Source organism: Lissotriton vulgaris, chromosome 1_1, assembly GCF_964263255.1.
Source record: "Lissotriton vulgaris chromosome 1_1, aLisVul1.2, whole genome shotgun sequence".
NCBI lineage: Eukaryota > Metazoa > Chordata > Amphibia > Caudata > Salamandridae > Lissotriton > Lissotriton vulgaris.
Window position 1 is genome coordinate 1,866,716,476 of NC_141685.1, and position 11,282 is coordinate 1,866,727,757.

Sequence of the window (11,282 nt, forward strand, 5' to 3'; positions counted from 1 at the left end):
CTGTTACTGGGTGCGGAGATACAGCTGATGACATATTTGTTGGAGTTTCTATTATTTTTTGTTTTATCGTTTTCGACCCATTTGATGCATTTTTTGTTTTTATTTTATTAAATAATGGATAATATGCTATAGTCTGTGCTATCGTATTGGACTCTTTTGACTCCCCAAAGAGTTTTCGTAGGGAATAGGTTTGGTTATATTTGTTCTTTTCGTTTTTTCTTTTTGTTTACTTCGACCGGTTTGAGAAGCCGAGTCGATCTTTGGTAAAAATCCTGTTGTTGTTGGTTTTGATGCTTGTGTAATAGAGACATTGTCCCCTATCGTTGGTTTTTCCTCTTCGTTATCATGTGGTAATTTTGATTGTTGTTTGTTCCTTTTTTTTAAACCAAGATTCCTATTTGGGTGTCTAACAAATGATCTGTATTTCCCAAGATGTTCCCTAAGTGAGAGAGAACTGATTCTAAAATTCTTTGTAGAGTAACCAGGGCTTTGGATACTGAAGTTTGATCGGTGGTGGGATCAATAGATTTTAGTATAAGGAAATACGGGGTTTGCGGGAGAAAGACTTCAGATTCTGACTGTTTTCGTGGTGTACTGTTGTGTATTTCCTTTTGGTGTCCCTTGTTGAAAACTAGTTCTTTAAAGCTTATGTCAGGGCAAGTGATGTTGAATTCCAGCTGTTCTTGGTTTTGTTGATCGTCAGAGTTTTCTGATTTTATAGTTGTAATGTTAGTTTTTGCTTGTGGCCAGGTTTGATTATTTGGTGCTTCCTCCTGCCCTATTTTGTTAGTGGCCACTGATAATTCTTTTATTCCTTCCTCTTTTGTTTGGGTCAATTGGATTTTCTCTGTTACTTCTTGTTCCAGGTCCTTAGTAGACTGATTTGAGAAATATGTGAGTATTCCAGTAGGAGGTTCTGAATTAAGTGGACAAACCATTTTCCCGGCACTCCTTCTTATTGCTTGATTAGTTCCTAATCTTTTCATGTAAATGGTACGTGATCTCAGCTTTTTGTATGCCATACTGCAATAAATGCATCAAAGTATGATAGATTTAGTTTCCAATAAAGGAGGGTAGGACCTCCAATGCTTTGAGGATTCTCACTCCCAACCTTATACCTCTTGCCACCTCCAATAGCGAAAAGATGAAGTTTATGTGTAAAGTCCTGCTGTGGTGGGGTCCCGCTGCCGCCCCTGGACGTGTCCGAGGATATTTGCTGCTCCCAACATCTCTTAAATACTCTGTTGGTGGAATATATGCCCTGCTAGACCGACTACTCTACAGAGGTGCCCAGCGGTTCCTTGCTGCCACCGGGGAAAAGTTGCTGTTGATAAGTCTGAGAGCTTATAGTATTAACCCTAGTGCTTCTCACCTTCCCAAAATGGTGTTTGCTCCAGCCGCACGGTATAGCCTACTGGGTACTAATCCAGGGTGTTCCACCTCCAATCTGGCAGCTCCGGGACTCCAGCGATATCCCGGCCGCGCCCTGCTCCATCAGGCGGCTCCTGCCGCAGGAGAGAGCGCTTGCCTGTGTTGCTCTGCGAGGTAAGTGGCCCCGCCTCTCCGCCGCCTTGCTCTGAGGTCTCCGTTGCGAGCCTAGCTCTTGGTCGCCGTGGAAACACCCCTGCAGCTCCCCCTGCACTTCAGGATGGCCGGCACCCCCAGCAGCACTTTTTCTGGCCGCACGGCTCGGTCCGCCGGGAGGGGCGCAGAGGAGACACCGACGGGGCCCGCCAGTCAGCCAGAGAGAGAGACGTGGGCCCAAGGGCCGCCCCGCGGGTCCCGCTAGTCGGCAGAACCCACCGCCCAGCAGCCTAACTCCGGCCAAAGTGCTCCGGCGGCAGCCTGTGGCAGCAGGCGTTCGGGACTCGACGACAGCCAGTCAGTCAGTGTTTACTGAGTAAGCCGCTGTTCTCTCGTTGAGCTCCTGGTGAAGCTTCAGTGAGCAGGTCAGGGTAGGTCAGGACAGGGCGGCTTGGGGCGGGCTTCAGGGTGGTTCCAAACACCAGCAGTCTCCGTTCACCCGTTCACCAGCTCCCGTACTCCTGTGCTTGTACCCTTAGCATAACAGTGCAACAGCGGGTAAATTTTAAACTCTGCTGCATCATGCATAAATGCATCTATGGGTCTGGTCCCAAATATCTGAAAGATATTTTTTTTCCCTACTCCCCCGGACGCACTCTACGCTCCAGCAACACTATGCTGCTATATGTACCTAAAGTCACCAGAGCGAGACAGGGTGGTCGAGCCCCCTCCCTTAAAGGTCCCTTGCTGTGGAATTCCCTCCCTCCCCAGCTAAGACAAACTCCCAACCTGTTTAATTTTAGGAAGAAACTAAAAATTCACTTGTTCACACAAGATTAACTTAGCCTTCCCTCTGTCACTCCTCAACTATAGTTTGTCTAACTCATACAGAAGCCACGCGCGGAGATACCCCTTCGGGGCTGATTCAGGCGCGCTACAAGACTATAAATAAATAAATAAATAAATAAATAATTTATTTACCACTGGCGACGAGGATGGGATTCGAATCTGTGCATCTTTAATCGCACACAGCACATTTTATAGAAAATCGCGTGTCTGCACAATAGAATGTTTCTCCTTGATAGCACAGCTTAAGTCACAACAGCGTGTTTTGGGAACTACATATCTCTCACTGACATGCACAGCTTGTTGCTTCTTTTGGGAGTCATATCGTTCATCCTACTTCCTGCGCTGATACGCACAGCAGCTTCATGTGAAGACGTGTTACCTTTTTTTTGTCTAGAATTTTAATCACTGACACTCACAGCATATGTTTTTTAAATAGTGTGTCTGCAGACATTACACATTCATTGCTGACTCACACCTTTGTTATTGTTTGCTTGGCTAGTTACTCACAACTTTTAGATACCTGTGCAAAATGTCACTGTAGCCCCTTTGCACACCCCCATGCAAATGAGGGCAGGTCCCCTTAAAGATACCACTGGTGCTCTATGTGCGCCAGCGATATTGACATTACAGAAGAGACCACATAAGCGTCTGCGGCCCTGTCTCCAGCCCTGGGGATGCACAAAGCAGACCAAATGCCTGTTGCTCCCCCAGGTCACTTTCTGTAATATGGCCCTAGATCGATATCTGCTCCCAATAAAAAGTTATCACATTAAATGTATTAGATTTAGGGGTCTCTTGTTGGCAGAGGTAGGTACCACTGTCCAAATAGGGACCCTTGCTTCTAGTCAGGGTAAGGAGGATACACTCTTTAGATAACCCTCGGTCACCCCCTTGGTAGCTTGGCACGAGCAGTCAGGCTTATCAAAGGCAATGTGTTAAGTATTTGTACCAACACTCACAGTAACACAGTGAAAACACCACAAATGGACTCCACAACAGTTTAGAAAAATAGAAGTATTTACTCTAAACTAGACAAGACCAAAAAACCAAAAATCCAACATACACAGTTTAAGAATATCGTTTCAGAAGAGTTCTTAAGGTTGCGTTAAAATAATCCTCAGTTGCGTCACATTTTAGCCAACAGTACCTTTAGATGTGACAAAAGTTCCAAGTGAAAGATGCAGCGTTGAAAAACAAGCGATGCGTCACTCCTGAGAACCTGGGAAGGCGATGCAACAACCCCGCTGGACGCAGCGGGCGTGTTGGGATGACTCAGGTCTGTTTGGGAGAGAAGAGCGATACCTTGTATGGATTCCGGTGCAGAGGTTTTGTAGGAAGTGTCTCGCAAAAGGTATGATGTGACGATCTTCGGGACGGCAATGATCTCAGGTGCGGCAGCGATGCCCGGCGCAGTGTCGATCTTCTCCTCTCGCGGCCCCTCGATGCGATTGCTCTTCGATGACTCTCGCAGTAACGTAATGCGGTCCGCAAGCAGGCGGTGCAACGATCTCACCCAGTGACAACAGGTTCTTCGACGATACTCGCAGCGATTGTACTTTTCCCGCACCGGAGCGATGCGTTCCGCAAGCGAAGGATGCGTCAGTTCTTGCAGCGGCAACAGGCGCTGCGACGATCTTGATCTTTGCGGCGGTGGGAATTTCATCGCACAAATGGGGATGCGGTCCGCAAGCGAGCGATGCGTGAAACTGTGCACCTTCTTTTACAGCTTTCCAAACACAGGTACAACTTCCAGAGGCCCCACAACTGGCCCAAGCACTCTAGGAAGGACATAACTCTCTCAGTAGAGTTCAGGGAAGCTGGGGGTGAAGTACTATTGTTCCTGGGACTTCTTAACAGGGAACCAGCTCTACTCAGGCCCTTGAAGATCTCTTCCAGCAAGGGGACACATCACAAAGCAAAATCCTTCCCCTCTCCTTGGCAGCAAAGCAACTGCAGGTCAGCCCACAAGTACACAGCAGGACAGTCCTTCCTCTTCAGTCTTCAAGCTTTCTCCTTGGCAGAAGTTCCTTCTTGATTCCAGGATAATCTAATTTTCTGTAGTCTGGGGTCCTATATTTATACCCCTAAAAGTATTTGTTCCATTTATGCAGGAGGGCTCTGAGCCTGGTCTGAACCAGCTCTGGTTGTTCCTTGAGCATTTTGTTTTCCTGGCCTCTCCTTTCATTTCAGAGAGATGGGCAGGGTCGTCAGCCGCCCTAGCAGGAGTTGGAGCTAGCATTGTGGAAGGCAGGCACAGCCCTATTCAGGCCCAGGTGCTTCCCCCTCCCACCAATCTAGATGCAGATGGAGCTATTCAGCCCAGGGATGGCCCACTCAGCCTCTAGGAGCCACCCAGCCCCTGCCACTCACAAACCAGGCAGTCAATTCACAAACAGGCCAACTCACACAGAAAGGTCAGACAAGAGGAAAGCAACTTTATAAAAGTGCTGTTCTCAAACACAGGACTTAAAAACCACCTTTCCTAAAAGATGTGTTATTAAATTCTGAGTTTCAGTGATACTAGACTTTTTTTTTTTTTTTTTAATTAAAAGTTTTTATTTTTCTTTTACAAACATAAGCACAATTCTACTTGCACAAGTTGTATTTTAACAATTACAGTAATTTACTTAATTTCTAGTTTTCTAAATCTCAACTTTACAGTATGCCATGCAGAGGGTAGGTCCCACCAAAATAAATTTAAGACATTTTACACAGTAAATGAGTCTAATACAAAACATAAAAGTCATAAAAAACAGCGACCACAAATTGACCAGTCCTCCCTTATACCCTCTAATCATCCTTTCTTTGCTTTTCTTTCCATTTACTTAGTGGCTCCCATATTCTTTTTCCCAAACGTCTTCCTCTCCTCCCTTTCCGGGCATAAATATTTTCCTCTATCTTGTGAGCATATAGCGTATTTGCCAGCCAATTTTGGAATTTTGGGGGATTTTTATCTAACCAAGCCCTGGCAATTGTTAATCTGTAAACTGCCATTAAAGCAAACATAAATTCTGTGTACTGCTCATGCTCCTGCTCAGCCACTCCTAACATAATCCAAGATGGGGTAAGACGGATCACGATATCCAGAGACCTTGCTAAGAACCCCTCTATCTCCTTAATCAAAGATTGCAACTGAGGACATGTTGCAAAGATGTGTATGCTGTCTGCTTCCAATTCATTACAGCGGGGGGAATTAATTCCTGTATTCCCACCCCATTTTGCAATCCTAGCCGGAGTAAAGTAAAGAAAATAAAGTGTTTTATAGTGCTGAGACTGCAGAGGGGCTGCACTTAGTATTGTGCATCCTAAATTTAAAGAATCAAAAAAAAAATTACTTTCTACCCCCAATTTTTCTGCCCACTTCTGACTAAATTTCTCTAAATCGTCCTGTTTTTCCTTCAGCAGAGCTGTGTAAAAGGACTTAATTGTGCAATCCCCCATCAATTTTATTTTCTCCATTATTTCTATTTTATTAAAGCCTACCGGGCCTCCTGCTTTGTTCTTTAAAAAACTCCTAATCTGGAGGTACTTGAAGAAGCCCCTGTTGTCTATACCATATGACTCTCGTAATTCTGAGAACTGTTTAAAGCCATCCTGAGTAAAAAAATCACCTATTTGCGTAATCCCTCTTGTTGCCCATTCTGCCATAGTTTGATCAGCAAATATTTCCGCTGGGAGCGATCTATTATTAATCAGAGAGACATATCTATTAAATCTCCCCATCTTAACTTTCTTCGTAAAAGTATTCCATACCGTAACTGCCGCCATAACAGTTTTAAACCTGGTTCTCTTAAAATAACTGAAATCTGTACATTTTAGAAAACAATTATAAGCATTTGGTCCAAGTACAACAGCATATAATTCAGTAGACATGGTTTGCGTTCTTACATCATCCGTATTCCCCCCAATTAGTCCTTGTATATATTGCAAAACAGAGGCCATGTAATACAAACGGAAATCTGGTGCACCCCAGTCCCCTTTTTCCCTGGGAAGTGTCATATATCTATAAGCTCTCCGGGTCTTGCGATGTGCCCAGATGAACCTGTTACATAGGGCCTCTATACCATTGAACCAACTGGCTTCAAACAGCAGAGGTATGGCCCTAAAGAAATACAAAAATGTAGGTAGAATCATCATCTTAATGATGTTAGTACATCCTACCAGGGATAGATGTAAATTATTCATTTTTTCCAAATCCTTTTTGACTTGAACAATCAAAGGATCCATATTATTTTTTTTAATTTTTTTTTTTAACGATCTTATCAATTTCTGCTGTGATTCGCACCCCTAAATACGTTGCCTCTCCCACCACTCTATCGTCAATGCATACTACCCACTGGTTTTTAACAATCTGGGTTTTAGTACTGTTTAAACTATAGCCTGAGAATTGACCAAATCACCCTGCTTCACCCTCAATTATACTTATAGCAGCTGTAGGTCTTGCAGTCAGAATGGCCACATCCTCTGCGTATGCTAGCGTTTTAAATCTACATCCATTTAACATTAGTGGGGGAATTTGAACATTATTTTCCAATTTTCGTATATAGGGATCAAGGTATAAAGCGAAAAGCAGGGGGGAAGGACACCCCTGCCTTGTACCTCTCTGGATGTTCACTGCAGAAGACTGACCTCTGTTAACCCTTATCTTAGCCGTCGGGTTTATGTATAGGGTTTGTAAAGCCGTTATATATCTTGGTCCTATACCATTCCATCTCAAGACTTCCCACAAATACCTCCAGGAGACCCTGTCAAATGCTTTCTCAGCATCCAAAAACAGGGCAGCCATGGGATCTTTTAGAGTATTTGCTACGTCAAGTGCCATGACTACCTGTCTAGTGTGCTGAGTTGTTCCCTTGCCCGGTATAAAGCCATGCTGTGAAGGAACTACCAGTGCTTCAATTACCCTAGATAGTCTTTTCGCCAAAATTTTGGAAAATACCTTAACATCTGCATTCATTAAAGTAATGGGACGATATGACCCCGGAGCGTCTGCTGGTTTGCCCTTCTTTGGTATTACAATAATGTCTGCACCACCCCATGATTCTGGAACAGACTCACCCAATTGTGCCAACAACATTACATTGAACATTTCATTCAGAAGGGATGGTTGAAAGATTTTATAAAATTCTACCGGTATTTGATCCGGACCAGCTGCCTTGCCAGATGGTAAATCCCTCAGGGCCTCCACCAGTTCGTTCAACTGCACTGCCTCTTCCAATCCATTTCTGTCCTCCTCTGTTAGCACAGATGGCACTATCTCACTTAAATAAGTCCTAATATCTTCATCCCTTTCCTGACCATCTAAGGTATATAATTCCGTGTAGAAACATTTAAAAACTTCTCTAATTTGATCAGCTTCCTTGACCGTGACTCCCTGAGAATTTTTAATCTCCTTAATATCAGCCAACCCCTCCCTTTGCCTGGCTCGTACTGCCAATATATGCCCTACTCTCTCACTAAGTTCATATACCTTCTCTTTATTTGCGACATGCTTCTCCACTGTCGTTTTCGCTATCCCATCCATAGCTTCATTTTTTAGCTCGATTATTTTCAATAATATCTGGTCAATGGGGGATTGTCTAAGTATTGCTGAAATAAGTGCTTCCTCCGCTTCCCTGATTAGTTTATTAATTTGTTCAGCTTTTACCTTTGACTTTCTTTGCATCTTAATAACATAGCTCAGGGTTTCCCCTCTTACACTAGCTTTAAAAGCGTCCCACACTATCCCTAGTGCTGCTGAATCCCTATTTATCTCCCAGAATTCCTTAATCCAACTATTCATTCTTTCTCTATAAGACTGATCCTGTAATAATGCTCTGTCAAGAGTACATTGTCTTATCTCTTTGTTTCTCCTTTGTCCAACTTCTGCAGTTAAGACTAGCGGATTATGGTCCGAAATAATCCTTGGTTCCCTATCAATCCTTACTCTATCCATTAGGTCTCTCGAGATTAAGAAATAGTCCAACCTAGCCATTCTCTGATGTGGGGCTGAAAAAAAGGTACTCCCATCCAGGTTGGGGTGACATCTTAACCATGGATCTTCCAGCGAGTTATTCATTGCCATATCTGCTACAGCTCTATATGTCCTTTTTTTCCTCCCTGTATATTTCCTACCGGGGTCTAAAAAACTACTATCTTCATCATGTAGGTTCAAGTCCCCACATAATATGATAGGCTCCGGCCATTGTGCTAGTTCTATATCTAAATATTGAAAGATATCTGGATCGTCCCCTGTGGATCCCTAAACTGACACAACCGTGATAGTTTCTCCTCTAAATATTAATTCTGCTATGACCCACCTCCCCCACTGGTCCTCTTTCTTTCTTTTGACCTGTGTGTCATACCTCTTGCCTAGAATGGCTACTCCTCTCGTCTTTGTATTTTGATTAGTTTTTGCTAATACATTAAAACCGAGCTGATCTAGCAAATAAGCCTTTGTACCTTCAATATGTGTTTCCTGAAGGCACACCAGATCGGGATTAAATGATTTTAGCAGGGCAGCAGTTTTAAGCCTTTTATTCAACTCATTCAATCCACAAATATTTATCGAGACTATCCTACATGTCATTATAGTTCTTGTTCTTTCCTATTTTCTGCTTACACCTGTACCAACAATTCTCAATCTGCTTCATTGCTTTCTTATCAGTTGATTTTTTTTTACAACACAGTAGTTTAGCTTATCCCCCAAGTCGTTCTCTACTCTCCTCTGTGTATTGTGCTTGTGCCCACCACCTAAGTGCAAGTCTCTCCCCCCCCAGCTCCCCCCTCCCTTTTCCCCTCCACTTCCCACCCCTTTGGATCCCCCCCCTCCCCCCCCCTTGGTACAGGCAAATAGGTCAATCCTGACCTATGTGTAGCCCCTGTAGTCTGCAGAGTCGCTACTCTCTCTCATCCTGCTCCCTCTTCTATCAGATATTTCTATTCACATTTTTTGACCATATTTTAACCGGATTTTAGCTTACTTTTCCCATTACGGGTTTTTTGTGGGCTGTCTGATGGGGTTTTTTGCGGACTTCTGGCTCTACCTTCCTTTCTTTTGTCCAACTCCGTGATCTCTGCGAGATATTCTCCCGCTTTTATCTCTGATGTGAACATTTTTGTTTACCCCTTCCTAATGACTTTCAATCTCGCCGGGAACAACAAATAGGCTTCTGCTCCTTGTTTTTGGAAAGGCGCTATCATCTGCCTTAGCTTCCACCTTCTTTCCACGGTGACATGGCAGAAATCTGGGCGGGCAAAGAATGTGTTTCCATCTGCAGTTTTTCTAGAGTCAGGTCTTGCTTTGTCAATTATTTCCTGCCTTGCTAAAAAATTACCTAAGAAAACCAGCATTGCTCTTGGCAAGGCGTTCTCCTGTCCCCCCCGGTTTTTCTTTACAAACAGAGGATATCTATGAGCCCTTTGTACTTCAAGTTCCCACTGCCATTTTGATTCTGGGAAGGCTTCTGTTAAAATTTTAATTACATACCCTCTAGGATCTTGCCCCTCCCGTCCTTCCTCAAGTCCCAAAAGTCTTACAGTGTTGCGTCTCTGGCGGTTCTCAAAATCTTCTAACTTCCATTGCAAGTCTTCTACTACCTTTTCTTGTTCCATTTTAAAAGTCTTCCAATCCGTTATCTCATCTTCTGCTCTGCTAGTCCTTTCCTCCACTTGTGTTACTCTCACTTCAACCTCTTCCTGCTTTCTGTTTACCTTTCTGATAGAGGCTTGTAGTTTTTTTGTATCTCTTTTTGCTCTTCGGCTTTCTGCTCTAGCCTCAGCTTGCATCTGCTTCAAAGTTCCAAACAACATTTCCAAAGTTACATTTTGGGATTTTACCCTTTCCTCATTTCCTCCCGCATTCTGATCTTTTTCTTGATAAGTTTCCGACGTAGCTGAATAGTCCCAGGATAGCTTCTTGTTGATACTGCTTCTGGACCCCTTACCGTCTCTTCTAGCTCTAATTCTTTTCTTCTTCTTGGTCGCTAAATTCCTGGAATCATTGCTTGTACCTGAACCTGAAGACTGGTCCGTGGTAGTCCCCTCATCATCATTTTCAGGTTCACTTATGTCTAAGGTGTCTGAACCCTCATTCACTGAGAAGAATTCAGGGGAACCTCCCCTCGTAACTCTGTCTCCTATGCCTCCTTTGCCAGTCCCCTGTTCATACCCAAAGCCCTGTTGATCTCCTATGCTTTGTATGCTCCCCCAGCTCGGGTCAAGGTGCTTAAAAGTTTTTTTGTCCAGATCTATTTCGACATTCAGTAATGCGTCTAACATTTGGGAATTGTTCTGCCTCTCCAGCCGCTCTAACGCGTTAACTTTTGGATCGCCTTTCAGACATTCCTCCTCTTCTGCCTTCTCAGCCGCTGAGAACCGTGACGCTTGCTGCATACTGTCTCCCGCAACGTTCAGTGGTTGCTCAGCAACCGGGACCTTGACGCCGCCGTCCTCGCGGTCTGTTGCTTCTCCGGCGCCTGCGCTCAGCTCCACTGGAAGCCGCAGAGATTCCGTTTCCCTCTGCTCTCCCGGTGGAAATCCACTCGTATCCCCGTGTTGTCGCAGGTCAGGCGCCTGTATCTGAATCGATGGGAGCGGTTTAGGCGAGAAGGACTCCGGTAAGGTTGCTTGGCGAAGTTGCTCCTTTGATGTCACCATCTGTGCACGATGGGTTTTTCCTTCAGTCTCCGTTATTATTTCTTTCGATAACTTGCTCGCTGCAAACCTGGTCTCTGGTTTCACTTCAATCTTCTTCTCTTGCCTCTCCGTTTTCTTAAGTAGAGCACTCTTAGCGGATCGGCTAAGTTGTTCCGTTTGCTTTCTGGCAGTGACAGCAGCAGCAGTAAGTACTTTTGGAATCGCACCTTCTTTTACCGCCGAACCTTTGGTCGGTCCAGCCGATGCCGATGCAGTCTTGTCCTTATCTTTAT